Source organism: Phoca vitulina, unplaced genomic scaffold (genome assembly GCF_004348235.1).
Source record: "Phoca vitulina isolate PV1807 unplaced genomic scaffold, GSC_HSeal_1.0 scaffold72, whole genome shotgun sequence".
NCBI lineage: Eukaryota > Metazoa > Chordata > Mammalia > Carnivora > Phocidae > Phoca > Phoca vitulina.
This window is the reverse complement of record NW_022589775.1, coordinates 3,083,308-3,109,741: the sequence shown is the minus strand read 5'-3', so window position 1 is coordinate 3,109,741 and position 26,434 is coordinate 3,083,308.

Below are 26,434 nucleotides of genomic sequence, written 5' to 3'. Positions count from 1 at the left end.
ATTACTGTTTCATTTTTGTAGTCAAAACATTTTAAGATCTACTCTCTTAGCAACTTTTAAGTATATAATACAATATTGTTAACTGTAATCACCATGCTGTACATTAGATCTCCAGACCTTATTTGTCTTATAACTAAAAGTTTGTACCCTTTGATTGACATCTCCCCATTTCCCCACCCCACAGCCCCTGGTAACCACCATTCTACTGTCTGAGTTTGGCTTTTTTACATCCCACACATATGTGGTATCATACAGTATTTGTCTTTCTCTGACTACTTCACTTAGCATGATGACTCAAGGTCCAGTCATGTTGTCACAAATGGCACAATTTTCTTCTTTCTCATGGCTGGATAATACTCCCTTGTGTATATATATCTTCATCCATTGGCAGATACCTAGGTTGCTTCATTCTTGGCTATTATGAATAACGCTGCAATGAATATGAGAATGCAGATATTGCTTCAAGATCCCATTTGAATTTCCTTTGGGTATAAACCCAGAACTAGGATAGCTGGATTATATGGTAGTTCCATTTTTAACTGTTTGAGAAACTTTCATACTGTTTCCCATAGTGATTATATCAACTTAGATTCCCACAGAATAAAATAATTTCCCTTTTTTTCATATTCTCACCAACATGTATCGCTTGTCTTTTTGATGATAGCAATTCTAACAGGTGTGAGCTGATACCTCACTATGGTTTCAATTTGCATTTCTCTAATGAATAGTGATGTTGAGCATCTTTCTCTGTATCTGTTGACCATTTATGTCTTTTTTTTTGGGAAAAAATGTCTATTCATTTCCTATGCCTATTTTTAATAGAATTGTGTATTGTTTTTGATTTTGAGTTTTATGGGTTTATGTATATTTTTATATTAACCCCCTCATCAGATATATGATTTGCAAATATTTTCCCTTCCCATAGGTTTCCTTTCCATTTAGTTCATTATCTCTTTTTCTGTGCAAATGCTTTTTAGTTTGATATAGTCCTACTTACTAATTTTTGCTTTTATTGCTTGTCCTTTTAATGTCATATCCAAAAAAGCCTTGCCAAGACCAATGTCAAGAAAGTTTTTCTTTAGGTTTTCTTATAGGAATTTTACAGATTCTGTTCTTATGAACATAAAACATTCAGTTTAGGTGTCCAATCCATTTCAAGTTAATTTTTGTGAGTGGTATGAGATGGGGAAAAATTCCATTTTTCTACATGAGGTTAGCCAGTTTTCTCAACACCTCTTATAGAAGAGATTATGTTTTCCCAGTGAGTGTTCTGGGCTTCCTTGTCAAATATTAGTTGATTGTGCATGTGAGGGTTTATTTCTGGGCTCACAGTTCTGTTCCATCAGTCTATGTTTCTATTTTTATGCTAGAACCATTCTGTTTTGATTACTATAATTTTACAGTATAGTTTGAAATCAGGAAATGTGATACCACCAGCTTTATTCTTCTTTCACAGGATTGCTTTGGCTAATCGGTGTCGTTTTTGGTTCCTTACAAATTATTTTTTTTTTCTATTTCTGTGAAAAAAGCCTTTGGGATTTTGATAGGGATTGCATTGAATCTACAGATGCCTTTGGGTAATATTGACATTTTAACAATATTAATTCTTCTAATTCATGAACACAGGATATCTTTCCACTTATTTGTATCTTCTTCAATTTCTTTCCTCAAAGTCTTGTAGTTTTCAGCATACAGATCTTTCACCTCTTTGGTTGAATTTATTCCAAAGCATTTTATTGTTTTTGGTGTTATTGTGAGTAGGATGGTTTTCTTTTCCTTCTTCTCCATCTAATTTTTTTAGATACTTCATTGATAGTGTATAGAAATGCAACTCATTTCTGTATGTTGATTTTGTATCCTGAAACTCTACTGAATTCATTTATGTGTTTTGGCAGATTTTTGATGCAATTTTTAAGATTTTCTCTATAGGCTTAATAGTGCCATCTTATTGCTTTCTGTTTGTTTTATACCTCTCTTCCTCCTCTCTTCCTCTCTTGCTGCCTTCTTTTGTGAGTTGATGATTTTCTGTAGTGGCATGGTTTCTTTTTTATCTTTTGTGAATTCTTTGTAGGCTTTCGTTTTGTGGTAACCATGAAGCACATATAAAACATCTTAGAGACATAATAGTCTATTGTACTATGATACCAACTTAGCTTCAATCACATATAAAAACTCTATCCTTTCACTCCCATCCTCATTTTATGCTTTTGATGTCACAATTTAGCCCTTTTTATATTGTGTATTTATTAACAAATTATTGTAGCTATAGTTATTTGTAATTCTCCTGTCCTTTAACCATCATACTGGAGTTAAGTGGTTAACACTCCACAATATTACAGTATTAGAGTATTCTGATGACTATATACTTACCTTTACCATCTTGTAAATTTTCATGTTACTAATTAACATCTTTTTATTTCAGCTTGAAGGACTCCTTTCAGCATTTCTTATAAGACAAGACAGTGGTGATAAACTCACTCAAGTTTTGTTTTACTGGGAAGCCTTTATCTGATGTTCATTTCTGAAGGACAGCTTTGCCAGGTAAACAATTCTTGGTTATTCTTGGTTGTTGTTTCCTTCAGCTTATTAAATATATCATCCCACTCTCTCCTGACCTGTAAGGTTTCTATTCAGAAACCATCTAGTTCATGGTATCCCATATATCTTAGCTAAACTCTGGGCTATGAACTCTGCCCACTGAGCTTTCTCCCTTTTTCATAAGAAACAACCTGTGTTGGCAACTTAACAGCTTTCTCATCTTGCTTCTTTTCCAAGAGGTGCAAAGGTCCAAAGATCTATTTGCAGTGTGAGCAATTCCAGCTTCCCATAGTCCAAGCTGGAGGTCATTTTCTGATAAATTTCCTTAAAGTCTTTACAGGATTCTAAACAGTGGATTATACTCTATCCATCTGAAAATTAAAGAAAGTCATGCCTGTGTATGTTTTTATAAAAGGTACTCCCTACTTTGGTAACAGTGTTGGGCTGCTGTAGAACCATATCCTTAAGAAGACTGGGAATCCATTTTTCAAATTGAGAAGGTCTATTACACCAAAAATATTTCTGGGGCCTTGTTTTAGTTCAGGGTGTTACACCAAAGGACCATAGACAGAATGGCTTATAAACAACAGAAATTTATTTCTCACAGTTTTGAGGCTGCAAAGTCCAAGATTAAGGTGCCAGCAGACTCATGGTATGGTGAGGACCTACTACCTGGTTCATAGATAGCTATCTTCTCAACATGTCCTCACATGGCAGAAGCGGGGAGGTAACTCCCTGGAGGGTCTCTTTTATAAGGACCTTAATCCCATTGATGAGGGCTCCACCATCATGATCTAGCCACTTCTCAAAGATCCCACTTCCAAATACCATCACACTGGGGATTAGATCTTGACATTTGAATTGTGGGGGGACACACATGTTTAGTCTATGGCAGACCTTAAAAAGATTCTCAGAGCCATATTAGAATGATCTTTGGCTCCAAATCTCCTTTTATTTATTTTTTAATATTTTATTTACTTATTTGAGAGAGAAAGTGAGAGAAAGAGAGAGAGAGAGAACACAAGCTGGGGGAGAGGCAGAGGGAGAAGCAGACTCCCCACTGTGCAAGGAGCTCAAATGGGGCTGATCCCAGGACCCTGGGATCATGTCCTGAGCTGAAGGCAGACACTTAACCAACTGAGTCACCCAGGTCCCACACAAATCTTTTATTTTGAGAATATTTTATCCACTTTTGAAACTAGGGATAAAGAGAAGTTTTGTTCCTTATGTATTACCTCTAAATTCTGATCACTAAATAGTTCTTTTAGCTCATCTCTCCTTTTTTGTATATTATTAAAGGAAACAAAAGAAGCCTAATAAAACTTTCAACATTCTACCTGGAAATGATTTTGTCAAGGTTCACAAGATAATTTTGCTAGTTGTTTTGGTATCATATTCTCCTATAGTAGGGTTTTTTTTTTTTCCTGCTTTGTTGTCTTCCACTAATAATTTTTTTCTGCCATTTTTCGGACCTCAGCCAATAACAAGCCTACCAGTGGCAAAGCCACTTGGATATCAGCGATCTAAAGACATATGAATGAGCCTGTCCAAGAACATCAGAGAAACTACATAGCTGTGTCCAGCCCAAATTACAGATAGACAAATTTGTAAGCTAAAAAATTGGTGTTTTAAGCATTAAGTTTTATGATGCTTTGCTACATACCAATAGATAATAAAAAGCATTATCCTAAGTAAACAATTCTTATTGCTTCTCATTCCAATCTTTCTAGCATGTATTGATTCATTACTTATTAATTTTATTTATACTTCCCTTTCTGTGGCATGACATCATCTCTGAAATTATGCAGACTTGAGTTTTTGAAGGCTGGTTGTATCAGTTGTTGGCTATGGATACTGGGACATGTTATTAAGTTTCTGGATTTTTGATATCCTTAACTATAAAATAGGGATAGTGTATGTCACATAGAGTTTCTATGATGATTAATAAATGAAATAAGATAGGTAAGATGCTTGGAATATGGTAGGGGCTTAATAAATATTAGTCTCCTCTATCTGTGCAGTTTTACTTGTTCAATTTTTTTATATTCTGTAGCTTTTTTAAAATTTTATTTTAATTCCAGTATAGTTAACATATTATCCTTGCAGTTTTATTTATTTTTATACTCTGCAGCTTTTTAAAATTTTAGTTTTAATTCCAGTGTAGTTAACATACAATGTTATATTATCTTTGCAGTTTTAAATTAATATTTTATAGTATATTGGGAAAAATGGCTGCAATTTTTTTTTTATCTCTGTATGCACATCCCTTAACAATATGAGTTTGCTGCTCCTCCCATCTAAAGATAGAGTTCTTTCTTCATTCTCCAGAACTTGGTCAGACCTTTTGACTAATAGTGTGTGGCAGAAGTAATGTTGTAGGATTTCAATGACAAGCATGAAGGAACCTTGTAATTAACATTCTCACAGTCTTAGAAACCAGTCACCAGTCCAAGCTAGTCTTGTAAGAGAGCTGGAGTGGTTTTGCTGACAGCTTGAGGTAATTTCCAGAAGTGTAAAAGAGGCCATCCTAGACCAACCAGCCCCCAACCAGCTACCCCTTAACCACAAATGCATGAGTGATCCCAGTTGACACCATATGACACAGAGATGAAATGCCTCAGCTGAGCCCTGCCTGAATTGCTGAGCTACAGAATCATCAACACACACTTTTTTAACCACTAACTTTAAAAGTATTTTTCTATACACCAAAAGCTAACTGAAATATATTTATAATATACATTTATTAAAATACATGGTATTTTAAATTTTAAAATTTGACAAGCATGGTGTCTTTATGTTTAAAAAGGGGATCGCATGCATTTTACTCTTTGAAAAGAGTTAGTATAAAAATACAAAATGATAATGTATGGAAAAGTACTTTGCAGACCAAAAGTATTTTCAACTATCTATTTATCAACCTGTATTGTTTCAATCATTTTTTTAAAAAATGCATTTCTCACATAATTGTTCTATGCCTATTTATGTAATTGCTTGTTTGTATTATAATGTTCAATAAGAAAAGTCTACCAACAAAAAGCTCCAGAACTAAAAGTGGGCATAGACAAGTAAAGAGTCAATGAAAATGTTATGGGACAAATTCTCAAATACAGCACTCTGTGTGCAAGCAGGAGAGGTACTTAAACCAGTATTATAGGGATAATAGAAAAATTTCTCAGGGGAGTAATAATAATAATAGTATCTTGTAGAGAGCTGCTTATTAGGGGGGAAAGGTCACACAGTGAGGGGAGGTACATTATGCATATACACTACAATGGAGCATATCCAATCTATAGCATATTAAGTAGCTGAAATAGTCATAATTGCAGGATTCAATGGAGTAAATTAATACTATCTCTTCCCCTCTCCAAATCAGAACCCATGAAATAATGGATATCGGATGATGTAGTTCAAAATAAAAGTTTATTAATGGGAGCTGGATTGGAGATGTGAATTTAGTACCTGCCTAAATGTTTAAGCTTTCCCCTATAGCACACAGTCTCTGCTCCAGTCACAGGAAAACTAAAGCAGTATGGGTCTCAACCACAGGGGCAGAACTCTCCTCATCAAGATTAATGCAAGGCAAGAAAGCAAATGTGGATTTGTGTCCCGGAGATAGACTGATTCTGAAAAAAAGAGAGGGGAAAGGATTGGTTCAAGTAAGCTTAGTTTCTTTGCCCAGACTTAGGGGTCATGTTTTTTGTTTTTGTTTTGTCTCTTTGTTTTTTGTTTTTTTTTTTTTCCCCCATGGAGAGAAGTGAGTGACAATTTGAGAAGCTGGGATTATTATTGAAGCTGAAGTTCCTTCATTTGTAAACATGAGGCTCAGGAAATGAAGCTACCCCATTTAAAATATGCATTATTATCACAGTTATAATCCCAATTATGGCTATACCAATTATAATCAGGCTAAAGAATATAAATTCACAAAATAAAAAAGGAAATGTTAACAATAAAAGTAAATTTTAGCTTAGCAGAAGTATTCACCTGAAGATAACTACCCCAAGTGTAAACTATAGTGTATGTCTGTATCTGATAGTCTGAAGATGCCCTCTCCTTGGTTCTGATCTATCTGACTTAGGTAAGGGAGATGCAATCCCCTGAGTGTCCAGGCCTGACTAATGAGCCCACTTCAAAATCTTGGTGTCCGTCAGTTCTAGCAAATCACAAGCCCGGAGATGTAAATTTAAGTGTCACTAATCCATGGGAGAGTACACGTTAAGTGGTCCAAATACCACATGTCTCCTAAGACATCCTTCATAAGAAATCAATTAGAAACACACATATTCAAAATGGGGACTGCAAATATATTGTACATGGGAAAATGTAATTATTCTTTATAAATTCATACAAAATCATTGCTAAAATTTTTAACTTAGACTGATCCAACACAACTACAGTTGTGTTATTTATTTTTAATATTTTAAATCATAAAACAATGGAATTCTTGATGCTTTGACATTAAAACACATATTTCTAGAGCATATTTTTCAAGAAAACTTAAAGAAAATACTCTGTGTATATATGTATATCTATATGTACATAATACAAACAGCTATAATCTCATATACAATGTTCAATAACAATTTTGTATTGAATTTTTAAGAACCTCAAAACTAAAATCATTTATATAGCTTAAATGTTCTAATTTTTAAAATATATATATATACACATTTAGAAATGTATGTGTATATGCATATATGGTATCTAAGTTATCTTTTAAAAGATAGTCTGACTATGAAAAGATAAGTAAACAAGAATAAAGAAGGGTAAAGAAGTATCCCACAGAACTGAGTTCACAGGAAACGTTATTTTGCTAAAGCTTCCATGCTGCCTTGCTCTAAAGATGTATCATTAAAGATGTGTCACAGACCAAGTTTCACTGATGGGTGACTCACAATTAAATACTTAAAAGAGGAGAGGTAGTCTCACTAAATACATTCTCACCTCACCTCTACGTTTTATATGAAATAAGAATGTATAAAACACCTTATAACTAATAATTCTTTGATATGAATGACTCATAACCAACGCTGCTAAGTAAAATACCACTTACAAGTCAAGCAGTGTGAATCAGAAAATACCACTTACAAGTCAAGTAGTGTGAATCAGAAGGTGAAACTTTCATATATGAAATTTCCTCTATAAACTAAGAATAGTATATTCAGGCAGAGAACAGGTCATATTTCCTTAATGGATGTTGTAAACTTTTAGAGGAATACTGTGTGATTCATATCAGAAATATTTAGTTTTATTTCATTAAAAAACATACACATAGGATCTTAAGGTGTTTCTAGAAATATATATATATACACATATATACATATACATTTTCACCAAAGTAGATGTAACTTATCAACAGGAATTTCGATCTTTTCAATAATTTAAATGCTCCAATAGGTCATCATGATGAAGCAATTAAAGCTCCAAATTAATTCTGGGGGGAGAAAAAGTAGAATAGATGGAAACAGAATTCCACAAGGAATAACAAATGGTTCATTTTGGTTGATTACAGTTAATTAGCACATGGTTGCATTAGTACATATTCCCTAAGAAAACACAGCTACACAAAAGAAAATGAAGAAATGCTTGTCTTACACGTAGTGATAGAAAATACAGAATAGAGAAAACTACCATTCGAAGGAGTCACCTTTGGCTACTCTGTTAAATTTTTTACCATTTATTTGTAAGTCTCAGCCCTATTTTCACAACTTTCATGTCTCAGGAAATAACTTTGCTTTATATTCCAAGGTGAAAACAGATGTTGTAAGCCACAACTTCCCTCGTTTTCATTTCCCCTACTTCTGTGGTTACCTCAGAAGTCCCTATACTTACTTCCTTAGAAGACAAATGCTCTTCCATATGCACACCTGGATTCATCTACCTTTTGCCTTATGCAATTTTGCTCTTTACCTAACCTAGGTTATTTTTTTTTTTTTTTTGAGGAAGAGAGAGTGAGAGAGTGCGTGAGCGAGGGGAGGGGCGGAGGGAGAGAGAGAGATAGAAAATTATAAGCAGGCTCCATGCCCAGCACAGAGGCTGATGTGGTGCTCAATCTCATGACCTGAGATCATGACCTGGACAGACATCAAGAGTTGGATGCTTAACTGACTGAGCCACCCAGGCCCCCTAACTTAGGTAATTTTTAATTCTTTTCTTCCCTGTGACTCACTTCAAACAATAAACACACTCAAAACTCTTCCACTGAAATATAACAATCTAATAAAGAAGTTTTCTATTAACCTAACCTCTACTTCATATTAGTTTTTCCTTCCCGATTTTTTTTCCCTTTACAATCATATGTCATGGCAGAATCAAGAATCAGACAGACTTACCCAGTTGGTCTCTGGCAGTATTGGTTTAGTTTAAGACCTCAACCTGCAACAGCTACCTCGGCTACAGAGTTTATCCCATGGCCTTCAACAACTGTTAACTGTGCTGTGGACAGACTCGCTCTCCAAACAGAAAGAAGACTGCAGATCAGAGCAAAGCAAGCTAATCCTGACTGTGAACTTGTCAAATAACCCCATATGGAGAAAAATGATTGAGCTGTGAAAAGCCAAAGGTGTTCCATTATGGGAGCAACCTTCATGAGGAGGGTCTGATCAGAAAAGAGGAAAACATTCCCCCCCACACACAAAACTGTGCTCAAATTTTTGTTCTTATAAACCATATAAAGCTTGTCTGTTTAAACTATGATCAATCAAGATCGTAGCTCTTGGGAAGAGGTTATATGTCCACATTGGAAGACAATTCTTTCTAGATTTCTCACCCTGGATCTTCTAAGCAAACGAAACTGAAAAACTTTGTTCAGGGATGATTGAGTAAAGCATAGGAGACAAAAATATCTTCCCCGCCCCCACCCCCAGCCCCCAGAGATAATTCAGGATAATAGATTCCCTCATACTCTTCCTGGGGTAGAGTAGCTTATTTTCAAAGGTAAGGAGTAATCTCTTTCTGGAGGAGATTGACAGGCCACCAGTAGCTCTGATAGAAGATCATATTATCCTAATTTGAGGGTTGCAATTCTGCCATGCAACCCACTGCATGCACGGGTGAACATGCAGCCCTCATTTGTGTAGCCCTGTGGGGGATTTGGGTGTTAGTAACTGATGTGAGATGCTACTCTGCTTGCTCTTTCTGCTGTAATAAACCATCTGTGTGTCTGACCCATGGCTCTGGTGTCCTCTGTCACCATATGTATGTGAACTTATATACATAAGTAGGCTAACTTATTAACTTGCGATTTGGAAACATCTGACACCATTCATGGTTTTTGACATAACAGTTCATCTGAGGGGCACAGTTTCCTCTTTCACTCGGTTATTTCAGAAATACCTACCATGAATGGTGTCCCTTCTGATCTCCTCATTGGAAGTAGTGGGAAATGTAGAATTTGTTGTTTGGTAATCTATTGTTTGGTTTTATATTTTTCAATAAAACTTTTAGTCATCAGTGAGGTAAAAAAATGCATAAGTAATAAAAAGTTGAAGACTGAATCTCTATTTTTCAAGAAATTTGATGATAAGCATTTATTTGGCATAAATGCTGTAAACACTGATGTCCACTCTGTGATCCATAGTGATTTCAGTGGCCATTTGAAAACCAAAAGACACAATCCTGAGGAAGAACCATCAGCAACTACTGCCAAAGTTATTATGTTAAGAAATTTGTGCCCAAGATGGCAATTTAAAACATGCTACCTCTATCGCTCTTTTTTTTAATTTATTTTTTTATTACGTTATGTTAATCACCATACATTACATCATTAGTTTTTGATGTAGTGTTCCATGCTGCATCGTTTGCGTATAACACCCAGCGCTCCATGCCTTATGTGCCCTCTTTAATACGTGGATTTTCACTTGGATTAAATGACTGTTATGATAAATCACATTTGCTCATTTTTAACTTCATGTTTCCTTTTGTATGTCCAACAGGGAAAGTAAGACAAAAGCAAGCATTAATAGTTGGTGCCTTTGACAGGGGAAGATCTTCATGGTTCCAGTTTGTATCAATTATATCAGATACTTCAGAGAATCAGATAAGTAAATTCTAATAATGATATATTGTTTCAACAAATCATGGAGTCAAAGAAAAATGTTTGAAGATTCATTCTGTTGAAGGTGAAACATAGAACATTATTGTGAATGTGATTATAAATTTAGAAATTATACATTACACATTTCAAAAGTTTACTATCACTGATAATTTTGCAGTGATAAAACAGACATAAATTTTAAAGACAGTGTCATGGTAAAAACAATACTCTAAAATAAGAGGAGAAATTTACTTGAATTTGGCTATGTGTACATATAATCTGTAATCATACTCTCATAAATTGTGAGATTATACTGAAACTAAAGTTGAACTTCTCTTTTGCATGGTCAACCTTTATAAGTTTTATGCAAAATTTGTGAATATTTTATATATACTCAATGCAACTGAATTATAAAATTTTGTGAAAATACTGATGTTGAAAGCAAAGAAACACTTTAATACAGCAGTATCCACTTTCTGTCCATCATCAAATTAATTTGACATGAATTGAAACCAAGTGTTTATTTTTATAAACAAGTCCTCTCAATTCTAGTTATGTGGTATTCCACATCTTTTGGAAATTTTTAATCAAAATATTCAGTGAAAGGAGAACCCAAATACTTCAACTTTTAGTGAATGGAAGTTATTTTTTTTTTAAAGCTAGCAAGCAAGAAGACATCTCTAAAATCACAAGGGAAGAATTGAATAAAATAAATTGATGAAAGTTCAAAGTTCATTGAGAAAAAGGAATTAAAATTATATTTGTTAACTAGATGGATTTTATCCTCTGTTATTTCACTTTGTAGAAACAGCTCATAGAAAGAAATTTTGATAGAGTTCTTCTTTTTAATTGAATACTTATATATATTCTCTACTGTTAATAGACTGATATCAAAAGATTCTATCATTTTTTAGCATCTAATAAAGACAGTATAAAGACAACTTATATGATGTCTTTCAAAATATTCTTTGAACAGCACTTAAAAGCAAGAAAAAATACTACCTGTTTTTGAGCTAAAACATTATAGCATTTCAATGTGAAAAAATAATAGAATTGCGAATTTTCTCAACCTACTGAAGTTTTCTGGAGTATTTTTTCAATTACAAATGTTATTGTCTACAGAGAAAAGTCATTTTTACCCATAAAATAAGACTTTGATGACAGTTGTATACAATTTTTTATAGTCTTAATAGCATAAATCAAATTTAGGGAAATAACATTTCTGAAAATACATCAGTGACATGGTATTTAGAGACAGATCCATCTAAGTCAGATATAGCTAAGAACGTAATTATATACAAATAATAATTATTCTGTTTAAGTTATTATTCTGCTTAGGTTTATTATTTAATTTTTAAATATTTAGATTAAAAACACTTAAATTTTAAATGTTTCAATATATGTAGGTATGTGTTGTTTTCTTGTAGAAAATATTTTTTGAAAATTGTTTATAAAATAAAATCATTTTACAAGTTCACTAATGTAAAAATCAACTTTCTGGTTAACAAAAATTCCAAAAACTAAATAATTATTTAGTATTGCCTTTTACTCTCACAAGTTTCTCAGTATAGATGATAAATTTTATGGTCACCATAGCTCTGTCCAGCAACGCAGCATTTATTCTCTCTTGGGAGTCTAAATTTCATTTCAATCTATGAGGAATAGTTTCCTCTGCCTCTCTTTTTATGGAATTGGTTGAACCTAATAAACCTACACTCTAGAGAGAAAAATCTCCCTGATATAGAAGGTTCTACTACCAAAATTACCTTCCTAAAAATGAGTTACATTGTGATATGACTTCCATTTAAAGATCCTCACCACTAATTCTCTGTTCCTTCCCTAACATGCTGAAAAAACCATAAATACGTTCATGCATGCACACGCAGACTCTCTCTCTATTCTTATCTCTACCTCTTCCTCTACCCTTACTTCTACCTCTATGTCTACATCTACTTCTACCTGTACTTCTGTCTCTATCACCACCCCATCTTTATCTCCATATTGCCTTCATAAATGATCTATATTGTTTCATGATTCCAGGACTTTGCATATCTTATTCTTTTGTTTCAACCTCTCTTTCTTCCTTTCTTCACCTAGCAGCTTCCTATTTATTTTTCTTCTCAAGCCCACACCTTCTGTCAACATATTACACTTATTTTTAACTCTGCTGTGTCTCTCCTATGTCATGAGCTGCCTATGGCAGAAGACTAAGGAATATATTTATTGACTAGATGGATTTTATATTCAGTGTAATTTAAAGGTATAGAGTGACTTTCCAAATGTTCAATGCAATTAGATCCAGGGAAGACTCATTTCATTAAGATAATTGTTGCTAATGCTGTTTTTATTTTTCCCTCTCAAGTTACTGTAAAAAGTATAAATTTTATGTTCACCTAGACATAAAGTGAAGTTGTTATATGAGTATAATACTGATTTTTGGATAAAAACTTGGGGAATTCTGACTTAAGAGACATATTTACAATTGCCAGGTATTAATCTTACTTTTCTCTTGAAAATATGATCAAGATATGAATTCGGGCCAAAATATTATTTAAAGAATATTTGCTTATATTCTACATCTTAGTCTTCTTATATGAAAATGTAATTATAATTATATTTACCCTATTCTCTTTTCTTCAGATGAATGTTTCTGTAGTCAAAACCACATTCTTTTTGACAATAGGTAATTTTCACTGACTCTCTCAGTGTGGAAATCGTGAGACATAAGATTTAAAATGCTTAACTTTATGTTAATGATTCAACAGAATATTCACTGGGGCAAAACCACTTTAAAAATCATTCCTGAAGAATTATCTCATCTTTGAAATAATGATCCATGACTGAAGACATTCCATGATTCTAGAAGGATGAGGTGGAAAGAAAATGTGATAGAAATGGCTCAGAGAGAAAGGATTCTCCAAAGAAAAGAGAAATATGGTCACACTACTAAAAAGCTGTTTGGTTGGTAAGTGTTCTTGTTTTTATTGTCATTTTTTTTTTTTTTTAATTTCAGGTGTTAGAACACTGTACATTTCTGCTCAATCCTTGGAAAACACACACACACACACACACACACACACACATATTTTAAATTTACTTTTAAAGAACCATATGGAGAACCTAGAATTTTTTCCCAGAGGTGTGCATAGCCTGATTGAAAAAAACAAAACAAAACAAAAACACGCACATGAGATTCAAAATAATCAAAGTTGTATCCTGTGGTCAGAAAATTTTACCCAAGCAAGGTAAACCCATTCTGAAGAAGTTGGAATTTGCCATTAAAGCCAGGTAAACATTGTGTCAACACATTTAACAATAGTCTCTTGCAAAGTGTGTTAACATTTCAGTTGGTTTAGAATGGGCCTGAATGATCCCTTTGTGTGGGGGTGCCTATTTGCAAATAAGTTCATTTCTATATAAGAATAAAAGAACACATAATTATGAAAATTACCTATTTCAAAATGCCCTGTTATGAAATGGCCCTTAGGCAGTATCAGAAAATGTATAATAATAGTTACAAGGAATATAAGAAGGCTTTTGTTACAAGAAATAATTCTACATTAAAGGCTTTAAGGAAATTTTGAATTAAAGATCTATAGGTTTTAATCAGTTGCTTACCTCATTTTCTTTATAAATGTGGGATGGAGGATAAAATCAACTGAAAAATATACAACCTTGAAGAACTCTATGATGAGGCCCATCTGATGTTAAAGCAATTTGCTCAAACAAGAATATGCCTATTCTAATAAAGCCTAGAGATAGACCTGTTGCCAACTAGAGAGACACAACAACAGCTGTGAATGAAACATTATTCACACATTTGAGGCTCTGTCATTCATTCTTCAACAATGTCAAGTTTTCCACTTGTGCAAGCTAGTTTTGGTTTGTTGGTGTTTTTATCTAGGAGACAATTTGACTCACTGATGAAATATTCTAGCTATGCTGAACCTTCTTCATATAGAGTTAGGGAAGTCAGTATATCCAAATAAGAGAAATGGGAGTCATTCAATGACACCAAAAGCCCATTGTTCAGTTTATGATGACTCATTATATCTAGTGTAACATCCAAAAAATCAGAGAGCTATGGGGGGGGGGTGGGCTGCATAATTGTCCACAGCTGGGAAAAGTTAAACTGTATGAGATGTTAGACTATAGAGTAAATCAGAAGTAGAATGGAAGATTTCCAATTGCTAAATTTGTTCTATATTTATAGTTTTTCTTTTACTGGGGAAGACAGAATTATAGAAAACAAGAAGTGAGAAGCACTCATAAATTGCTTTAACTGATTGCAGATTCAGTTAAAGAAAAGAAAATTTTAAAACTAGAACATTGCTTAAAAATCAGACCAAATATGACCAGTATATTAGTTTTAGTCTGGAACACTAGTTTCAAACTTTAATTCTTGTACCTATGATCCTTGAAATGATACAAAATTTGATTTACTAGTAGCTCTCATTAATAATGTTATATCCTTCAATCTTTCAATTTTGGTAAGTCTTTTTTAACTTATCACATAAAAGAAAAAATAAAGTTTTTAATTAGTGATGTCAAGTAATCAAAATTAGTCATGACAAAAATTTTATGATATCTCTGGAATTATAATGTATTTATTTTAACTGGTTGATAAGCAATACAGTGACTTAAAATTCTAATAGATTGATAGGAGGATCATTATTTAAAGTATTAGTTTCAAGACTGTTACCTGCGACCATGAAAGAACATATATATCTCATTTCCCCTATTTTACATAATTTAATAGAGTTAACCCTTAAGGTTAGGGACACAAACCTCCCATGCAGTTGAAAATCCATGTATGACTTTTTTTTTAAAGATTTTATTTGACAGAGAGAGAGACAGCGAGAGAGGGAACACAAGCAGGGGGAGTGAGAGAGGGAGAAGCAGGCCTCCCGCTGAGCAGAGAGCCCGATGAGGGGCTCAATTCCAGGACCCTGGGATCATGACCTGAGCCGAAGGCAGACGCTTAACGACTGAGCCACCCAGGCACCCCCATGTATGACTTTTGACTCCCTAAAACTTAACCACTAGTAGCCTCCTATTGACCAAAAACCTTAGCAATAACAAATAGTTGACTGACACATATTTTGCATGTTATATGTATTATATATTGTAGTTTATACTATATTATGTATGTTATATATATTATATACTTTAAAATCAAGTAAGCTAGAGAAAAGAAAATGTCATTAAGAAAATTATGATGAGACAATGCATTTACTGTACTGTACTATATTTATAAAAAAAAAATCTGTGTATAAATGGACCTGGGTAGTTCAAACCTCTGTTGTTCAAGGGTCAACTGTATTTAGCACCAAGAAATGCTCTGTTCTTTGAACACACCTTGAGCAGGTATGTGACCTGCAAACCCAGACGGAGGGACTGTTAGTAGCTTTCTAGTAAGTAGAGAAAACTGTGGAGTGAGGTAGAGATGTGACTTGGCATCAGGTATCTTGCTCTTTTTTGTACATTCTCCGTGGTCATTCTTACTTTTTATTTCTCTTAGCCAATCACTATTTTCTGTAGCTGCTTTGTGATCTCCCATTATGTTTTGTATTAGTTTCTTAGGTCCACCATAATAAAGTACATCAAATGAGTGGTTTAAAAGAACAGAAGTTTATTTTCTCACAGTTCTAGAGTCCAGAAATCTGAAATCAGGGTGTTGGCCTGACCATGCTCCTTCCAAAGGCTCTAAGGGAGAATTCTTTCTCGCCTCTTCCAAAGTCTGATGGGTCCTGACATTCCTTGGCTTGTGGCAGCATGTCTTCAATCTCTGCCTCCTTCACATAGCCTTCTCTATGTTTCTGTGAACTTTCCTATTCTTATAAGGACATGAGTCTTTGGGTTTAGGGTTCACAGTAAGTCCAGAATTATTTCACTTCAAGGTCCTTGACTAATTACATTTCAAAAGATTTTTTTTTTCCAAATGAGGTCACACGAGGTTCCCGGTAGACTTGAACGTTTCAGGGACAGTCCAAGTCTTCAACATGTTATTAATCCTTCTCTGCTCAGTTATTTAGAGTCAGTTCATCAGAATCCTCAGGCTCCCTTTGTGTAGCTCCAAGTCTTTGTGGAAAGCCAACATCTATCCCTGGCATGGGCTATATAAAAGTACCACTTCCGTTTCTATGACCCTTTCAATGATTTGAAATCTGATCATGAAAAATAAAATACATGATTATCAGGAAAAATAAAATAAACATTTACATTCATCCACCCCACACTACTGTGGGGATATTAAGCTATCATTTTGGCTGGTGTGTGGACTACACATCCCAAGAATTCTTGTTGTACAGTGGAATGCACCATTTGGCAGGCCTGCGGATTTGCATCTACCAGTTCAACAGCTGCATCTTGATGTGTGTCCCCAATTGAAAGAGAGGCTCAAGAGCAGAAATTCTTAGCTGCTTCCAAGATAGACTAAAGGAAGGAATCAACATAGTTGGACATGAACATCTGCTCTTGCTGACATCAGTGAAATAAACAAACTACTTGGCAAGTCATCTGTGTCTGGGTTGTGGTAGAAGGACGATGAGTCAAAGCACCCCCCAAAAAATAGAACTTGAAGCAAAGTTTATGTGGTAACACTTTAGGAAAGGGTGCAATACCAGGTCATCAAGGTTGAGGGGAAAAACTCATATTCAAGGTGGCGTGTTATTAAGTTGGCCACAAGAAACATAGCTGGTTCCTGGATGTTGTGGGATGTCTGTGGAGAGGCTAATAGAAATAGTTTCCTCAAGATGACTCCTTGAGGAGGTTGGAGGTGTTCAGATGGTGAGTAAATGTGAGGAAATAATATGTTGGCTCTTCCATTTCTCCTGATTTTTATTGAGCAAATTTTATCCCAACAGTTTGAAATCCCCAACACTTTTGCATTATGTTACCTAATCCCTCTGACAGTAACTGGGGAGGCAAACTTCACCCTGGGTTCATGGATCTTTGCACTGGGCATTGGACTTGATATAGCTTCTATCACAGCAGGTTAGAAAAAGACTGTGCTGTTGTCTAGGCCATGCCAAAGGGAGGTTGAACCGTGGCATCATGAGATAAGGCGTGGACACTGATGTAGCACCTGTACCTTTAACAAACAGCAGAGGCCTAGGGGAAACAATTGGGAATGAGAAATACCTTAGAAAATGGGGATAAGTAGGGGCCATATGGTGATAAATAGTAGTTTTAGTCAACTACTCAATTCTTATAGAAATGAACAAGATAATTCTCCAGATTCGTGCTCTATGAATCAGAATTGGTCCAGCAGGTCTAATGACCAACTCAGCCCAGGTAATCACCTTTAAGGAATATGTATACTGTTTACTAGATCCTGCAACTGGGGTACCTTATCCAACAAGAAACCTTTTCCCTAGAATACAGAGAGGGGATCCTTTAATCAGAGAGCATCTGTCTTAGTCGATTTGGGCTGCTATCACAGATTTTTGTAGATGGGTGGCTTAAACACTTATTGATGATGGTTCTGGAGTCTGGATATCTAAGATTAGGGTGCCAAAATGGTTGGGTTCTTGGTGAGAGCCCTCCTCCTGGGTCACAGATGGTGACCTTCTTGCTATATCCTCATGTGGCAGGGAGAGAGAGATTGAGGAAGCAAGCTCTCTGCTGCTTTTTCTTATGAGGTAGTCACTCATCCATCATGAGGGCTCCCCTCTCATTACCTCATTACCTCCCTAAAGCCCCATCTCCAAATATCATCACATTGGGGATTAGGGTTTCAACATATGAATTTGGCGGGGGGAGACACAAACATTCAGTTTATAGCAGTGACCTCTAGCACCCATGACCACATTTCCTTTGATCTTCAGTATCTCCTGGAACCACCACCTCCATACTACACAGACTTTATGTCCATTTAGTCTTTTCCCTTTTCTCTTTATTTCTTCTTCCTTCCTGATTCCCACCTGTGGTGGGCATAAATTCTCATCTTCCAGACTCAGCACTTTCCTCAGCGACACTTTGGTTACTACAACTTATCCTGGAAACATATTTTCAAAGGGGCATTTTGCCCCAGGCAGAATGCTTTGAAAAGCTTCCCCAGGAAAGTAATTTCAGAGATGATTTTAACAGGTGGATAATTATAGACAAATTATTTTGTACTGATATTTATTCTGTGTATTGCCAATGATGAACTATTCCAGTTTAATAAGTTAAATTGGTTGTAAAGATAGTTCCTTCTGAGCAGAATCCTGGTGATAATTTTGTTACTTGAGGGGCGCCTGGATGGCTCAGTCACTTAAGTGTCTGCCTTCAGCTCAGGTCATGATCCCAGCCAGGGTCCTAGGATGGAGACCTTGTCGGGCTCCCTGCTCAGCGGGGAGCCTGCTTCTCTCTCTCCTCCCCGCTTGTGCTCTCTGTCACTATCTCTGTCTCTCTCTCTCAAATAAATAAAATCTTTAAAAAAATTGTTACTTGAAGCCAACAATGATTTAAATGCATAAAATAGCTGGGTTGATTGTTATAGAGGACATTAAATAGATAAGTAAATATTATTGTCATCCTCTGAAGCCATAGGTAAAGACCCATGACCTCAAGTGATCCGGTGTGGTGGAGAGGAAATGAAGTCCTACTGAAGTACACAAAGCATGATGCTTGGCAATGGTGGTCAGCCACTTAGGAACCATTGGTGTTAAGAACCCTTATCTCAAAGTGGAAGCAGGTGGTGCAGTGTTTGGAGTACAAGACTCTTAAGAGCTGAGATCTTCAGTGAATTGTGTTGAATGCTGTGTTAAAATTCTCCACACATCTACTGAGTTTAGGACTTAAAGGCCTTCAATGTAGACTGTACATTCTACAATATCAGAATTTTTTTCCTCCAGTGCATTCTGATTTCATGTATTAGATTATTACATTGTTAGTACAATGATTTATATATACCAGATTATTTACTCCTTATAAAAACCCCATGAGGTGTGTACCATTATTACTTACAGTTTACTAATGAAACAATTGGGGCAGAAAGAATTTAAGTAAATTATCTAAGATTATTTGGAATATGTATTAAATTGGGGATTTAAACTCCGTCGATAAAAGCTTGCACCTGATTTCTTCTTAACTTCAGTCTGTGACTTTTCCCTTTGCTGATTTTACTCCCTATTATTTCTTTATAATAAACCATAACCATGAGTATAACAATCTCTGAGTACTGTGCGTTCTTCTAGTGAATCATCAAGTGTTAGGAACCCTGGACACAAAACCCAAAAAGGAGAAACTAGTCTCTCATACAGGATTAGGCAAGATTAAATTCTAATGATGACCTTGAGTTTGTGCAATGCTTCAGTCTTTTTCTAACCAACAATTAACAGAAATCTTTTGGTCAAGGTTGAAACAATGGAATGAAATCCTCATGTACTTCCTAAACACTGATTCTAATACACTTAAATGATGGACCTTCTTACAATTCTTTCAGCAAGATCTCCTTTAAGGGCATACTTTTGAAAGGTGAGATGTAGTATTTTGTGGTCATGTTCTCTCTAACACAACATACATGGCTTGAACTACCTGCTGTCTGGCATAGCAAGGCTCCTGAACACTCATAAACTTTCAAGCATCCCTGGATGTCACCAATTACAAAAATTATATCATCTGACCTTTCTCCCACCTATTATACACACACACACACACACACACACACACAGTTTTTCTACTCTCCTTTCCATCATCTCTGCTAAAAAAAAAAAAATAAGTTCAGAAATGGGCAGAGATTTGCAAAAAATGAAAGTCTTGAAAATTATTTTCTCTAGAATTCAAAGTACCATTAGGCTCTTTTCCACATTCTGGTTCATTTTAACATTTCATTATCAAAATAAATACTTCTCGTATAGCTGATTGATTCCCCAGTTTTAAAGAAATGCAGTCTTAAATAAGGGGAAGAAACACCATTTGTGATCTAAATCACAGAGTACTGCTCTTTCTCATAGTAGAAGCATTTTTCTTGACAGACCTTGTAGCTGTCTGACCTCTGCAGCCAGATGCTTATGGGTAAACTAGAAAGTCTAACTTATGTAAAATTAGGTTATCATGTTCATTTCTCCTTTCCAATATATGTCCCTTTTATACACAACGTTTAATAACAGAAGATATCAGAGACCTTGTCATGCCTTATCCTCAATTACAATTATAAAGCCAAAGTTGGATTTAACTTCATTGAACTGACATGAGGAACAAGTCATTTGTTATCCACCAAAGTATTTGCTCAAGATTAAGAGCTGTATGTGGATGCTCCCAAGAGTGCCAAGTACAACAGAACTGAATCTCATTTATCCAAATGACTAGTTATGCACTGTTAGACAATCTCAAATTCAAGTTTATAGCCTGAATATGAAAGATGCATTACCATCTTTGTTTCTCATATACTAGGCATGTTCTTAATTCTCTTTGTAATTACTGATATGGAAAATATACAGGATGCTGCATAGTTAAAATTCTCCACACATCTACTGAGTATAGGACTTAAAGGCCTTCAATGTAGACTGTACATTCTACAATATCAGGATTTTTTTCCTCCAGTGTATTTTGATTTCATGTATTAGATTATTACATTGTTAGTACAATGATTTATATATACCAGATTATTTATTCCTTATAAAAACCCCATGAGGTGTGTACCATTATTACTTACAGTTTACTAATGAAACAATTGGGGCAGAAAGAATTTAAGTAAATTATCTAAGATTATTTAGAATATGTATTAAATTGGAGATTTAAACTCCGTTGATAAAAGTTTGCATCTGATTTGGAATTGTAATTACTGATATGGAAAATACACAGGATGCTTCAAGGCTGAAATAATTTTTAAACATTTTGGATTTAATTAATAGAAAGGTCCTTTTGGAAATAATTTTTGGTCAGAATCTAGATTAGGAGTAAGCAATATATTCAGGTGAAAGTCAAACACTTGATGAAGTCAACTAAACTGATGAAAATCTCCCTCAGGAATATAGAATTAAGTCAAGCAGAGATTTACTAAAACAAGCTTCCTAATCTTGCATGCTTATTTCCATTCATATTATCCACAAAGGTACAGAATCACTTCTGTTCATTAGAAATTCAAGAACTTTGTCTGTAGCTTGATGATCTTGGCCCCAGTGACTGCTTCTCCCAAACAGATTTTCATACAAGTTTTAGCTCCTGCTTTCTCAGAACCTTTGGAGACTGTATTCCTTTTTCCATCTTCTGGGCCTTCTAGATCCCCATTCCTTCTAGAGTTTATGGCATGCCTAGATGCAGTTGGGGAATGTTGAAACATACTTTGTCAACTTTACTTCCAAGTTTTTTTTGGTAACCATCCCATCCATGTTTTTCCCCCATCCTTGTTTTGATTTCAAACTTCCTAGAAGTCTTTTCAACCTTTTTCAGCCATTCACTACTGAACTGAGATAGGGCGTTTCAGAATCTCTCTTCCAACTAATGTCCTCTTTACCCTTATCAAAAATCTCTTTTTACTGACCAGGCAAACTAGAAAGAATCTGACATTTAGTTTAATTTAATGTACATTTATATTCATTTATAAATAATTATTATATTTATATTTTTTTCATTTAAACTAATGTGTTAATATATGTATATATTATCCATATAGAGATATTTACATATTAATAAATTGTCTTTACTTAAATCAATGGCCCTCAAACTAGGCTGTACATTAGAAATACTTAGGGAATTTAAAAATATATATCAATGCCCAGGTCTCACCCCTAGAGATTCTGTTGTGAATGCATTTAAATACAACCTTCCAAGAGAGTACAGGCAAACTTCTTGATTCAAGTATCTCTGCCTCTGTCATTTCTGACTTCTTGCCTCCAGGATTTAAATTTGGCTGATAAAAGGGAAGGCACAGGAAAATTTTATAGTCTTAAAGGATACCTTGCAAGAGTTTCCTCCTAATATCTCATGTAGCCAAGGTTACCTACGTAAGAAAAAGAAAAGCTGCAAAGAACTGAATTCATTCGTTTGTTTAACAAATATTTATTGAGCAACTATTATGGATTGAATATATTAAGTGTTAGGAAGAACATCAACAATGAAGACAATCAGGAAATATACAGCCCAGCAGTGAAGGATGGCCAGGGAGTGGAAGGAAGCAAACATTCAACCAATCTCTATTCCAAGATAATTGTGATAAGAATTAGGAGAAGAAATACTGGGAGGTATTCATCTGGGGCCTTGGGGGATCAAGGGAGGGTGTATTTGAGGGAATGGCATTTAAATTGGGAATTGAAATATGGATATGGGGCAGAGAGGTTAATAGTGGGGAGAGGGGGGATCCCGGCCAAGAAAATAAATAATGTTTAGATTCAGAGGTGGGAATGAGCTTGAGAATTAAAGAAAATTATTTTTTAAAAACTGAACTGAATGTAACTGGCATAGAATAAACAGAGGGTAGTGGTAGAAGGTGTGGCTGGAGAACTAAGCAGAGGCTGGAACTCTTAGAGGCTAGAACCCTTAGAAGCGGCATAAAAAAGGTCTGCACTGAAAAAAAAAAATAAAAGGTCTGCATTGTATTTTAGGAACAATTATAATTAACTGCAGCTTTTTATAAGAAAAATGACAGTCAAAAGAAAAGATTTAAAAAGGTGTATTTATTATTTCTTTCTTCATTCATTCACTCACCCATCCATCCATCCATTCATTCATTCATTCATTCATTCGTACTTACTTAAATCTCACCTTCTCAAATAGACCTGTACTGATCCCTCTATTTAATACAGGAACCTGTCCCTACCCTCAGCCTTGACCCTCCCTAACACCCTCGCTCTACTGCAGTTTTCATTCTGCCTCCTACCAATAGAATCATTTACTTACCACGTTTATTGTCTGCTGTCTGTCCCTATTCACCACTGCACACACCACACAAGCAGAAAGCTTTTCAGTGTTTGCTGCTGTATTTCAAGCAGATCCTTAGAGCAGCACTTAGGACATAGGAGAATATGTGCTCAATAATTATTTACTCAGGACATGAATTTGTCTCTTGGCTAAGTCACTTATTAAACTTTTGACCTTCATCACAAATTCACACTAGACAGTTTAAACTTAATTGAGTAGTACATAAAATAGTTTTTTTCTCCCTTTGTATTTTTCCAATGAAAAGTCTTAGCATTATTTATGTAAGCTTTGTAACAGACATGATCATGTTCTCAGCAGAAAGGTCATGGACCAAATACTCTCATCCAAGAAGATATTTTCTTTAGATCAGACTCAGGAGGTACGATATTGGCAAGTCAGCATGTACGATATTTTTCTGAGTCTGTTCTCACACATATCCATTTCTGCTCACAGTCCACAGCATGAACTTCATATTTATGGGAGGTGATTCTTAAGTTCACATTGTGACCCCTCAAATATGTAGCTCAGCTCAATCTGCTGCAGATTCTGTAGCAGAAGCTCCAATGTTTTTTTAACTCCTGAGGTATCTGAACTGTCATTACCCAGAAAGCGGCAAGCTTGCTTTCTAAAAGCACACTGGCCCTTGTCTCCAAGAGGGTCAGCGGTGTTGACCAGTAGAGGGCAGCTGCAACTCTTCAAATTTGGCTCCATGTCCTGAACTTCAGGAGACACATGCTTCATTCATTTACAAAAAAAGTGATTATTGTCTTCAGCTTATTTTTATTTCCTTTCTAATCATCCAATATTATTGATTTTTAAACATAAGAAATATATAATCATAAAAATAAACAGATACACAAAAAAGAAAACTAATATTCCCATTACTCAGAGATAGCATAGCTACTATTAAAATTTGATGTGTAATAATCCAGTTATATATGCATATAACTTCTATTAATTTTCCAAAAATGGAACCATAGAGTGAGCACTATTGCACTATTTAATAATATGTCTTTAAATAAAATAAATCTGAGTCTGAAGCTGTATCTTGTAATGCCAGGAAGTGCAAAGGAAGAAAGAAAGAAAGAAAGAAAGAAAGAGCAATGAAAAGGAAGGAAAGGAAAGCTCACATTTATGGAGATATGACAAAAGGACAGAGGAACCTAATGAATGTGCTCCCAATGTCCAAAGTTGAAACAATTGGGCAAAAAAAGAAATAAAGTAGAATCAGACCATAATCCAAGGTATAAAATAAATATCTGAGTTCATATGGATATCAATACATGATTGAATAAGTTAATAAGCTTAGAGACAAATCTGCTTTTAGAAAAATCCCAAATATTTGAAATAATTCCCCACTCCTTAAGTGTGGGCTGTGCACAATGACTTCCTTTCAAAGAGTACCTACAGTATAGAAAGAGGAGGAAAAGAATAACTTCACAGTGGAGAAACCTGACAAACACTATCTTAGCTGGGTGATCAAGGTCAAAACTCAACAACTTTTGTTGATAGTATGTTCCCTTGACATGTATGATGAAAATGGCACTTTACCTCTGTGACATTTCTTCCAGAACCCTACAACCTAGAAGAAATGAAGACCTGAAAAGGCTGAAGGCAAATTTCAAGTCGCTGCATTTATTGATCAATTAAACATGTGGAGAGAGAGCTAAGACAAAGCTGGAGAGACAGCTGATAATGCACATCTGGATGAAAGTATATTGTATCCACTTCTGAATAGAATGAACAATCACTTGCACACAAATGTAGTTGCAATATATACAAATGCCAGTTTCCCCTCGGCGAGACCGCTAAACCCATTTGCTGGATAGAGTATTGCCCTGTTCTCATAGATCACCTGAAACATAGAGCAATATCTCTCTACAAAACAGCTACAATTACAGATTTAAAAAGTTTAATGAAGTGAAAAATATAAGCTTGTGAATTGGAAAACCTTGGGATCAAATCCAACTCTGCTGTTTTAACTTTGGGCAAGCAAGTGAACATGCAAAGTGAGGTAATATCTAAGTTACAGGGTTGTTATGAGAATTGATGAAATGATAAAATGTTATAAGAAATTATAGTGTCCCTCCTGAAACTGGGGTTAGAGAAATCATTATAATTATTTTTTAGCTGTTAGAAATGGCAGAGGGAATCTATTTGCTGGTGTCCCATTAATACAGGATGATGAAAGATAATCCATATCCCCAAGCCACCCATCTACTATGGATGGTCATCTATCTGTTGATCCTAAATTTAATAATCTTATTTTAATTAACTGGTTATTAAAACTTCCCTTCTCTCGCACGCCTGGGTGTCTCAGTTGGTTAAGCGACTGCCTTCGGCTCAGGTCATGATCCTGGAGTCTGGGAATCGAGTCCCGCGTCAGGCTCCTGCTCAGTGGGGAGTCTGCTTCTCCCTCTCCCGCTCCCCCTTTCTTGTGCTCTCTCTCTCTCTCATTCTCTCTCTCAAATAAATAAATAAAATCTTTAAAAAAAACCCAAAAAACTTCCCTTCTCTCATTAAAAAAATTAAGGTCTCAGAGAATATCAATAGCAGTCTTCTGAACCCTATGGTAAAGAACAGGAAAAAAATCCTTTTCAGCTTTTGAAGGTTATTTTTTTTTAACATAGAGTCTTTATTTTACAGGTTTTGGCCAATCAGGTACACAACTGCTATTAAAATGTTAATACATTCTCTATCAACCTTACTTTATTTTTTTAATTTATTTTATTAATTTTTTTGTTTCAAGTTTTTATTTAAATTCCAGTTAGTTAACATATAGTATAATACTAGTCTCAGGAGTAGAATTTAGTGATTCATCACTTACATATAACACCCAATGCTCATCACAAGTGCCCTCCTTAATACTCCTCACCCACTTAACCCATCCTCCACCCACCTCCCCTGCAACAACCCTCAGTTTTTTCTCTATAGTTAACAGTCCGTTTTATGGCTTGCCTCTCCTTTTCCCCTCTTATGTTCGTCTGTTTTGTTTCTTAAATTCCACATATGAGT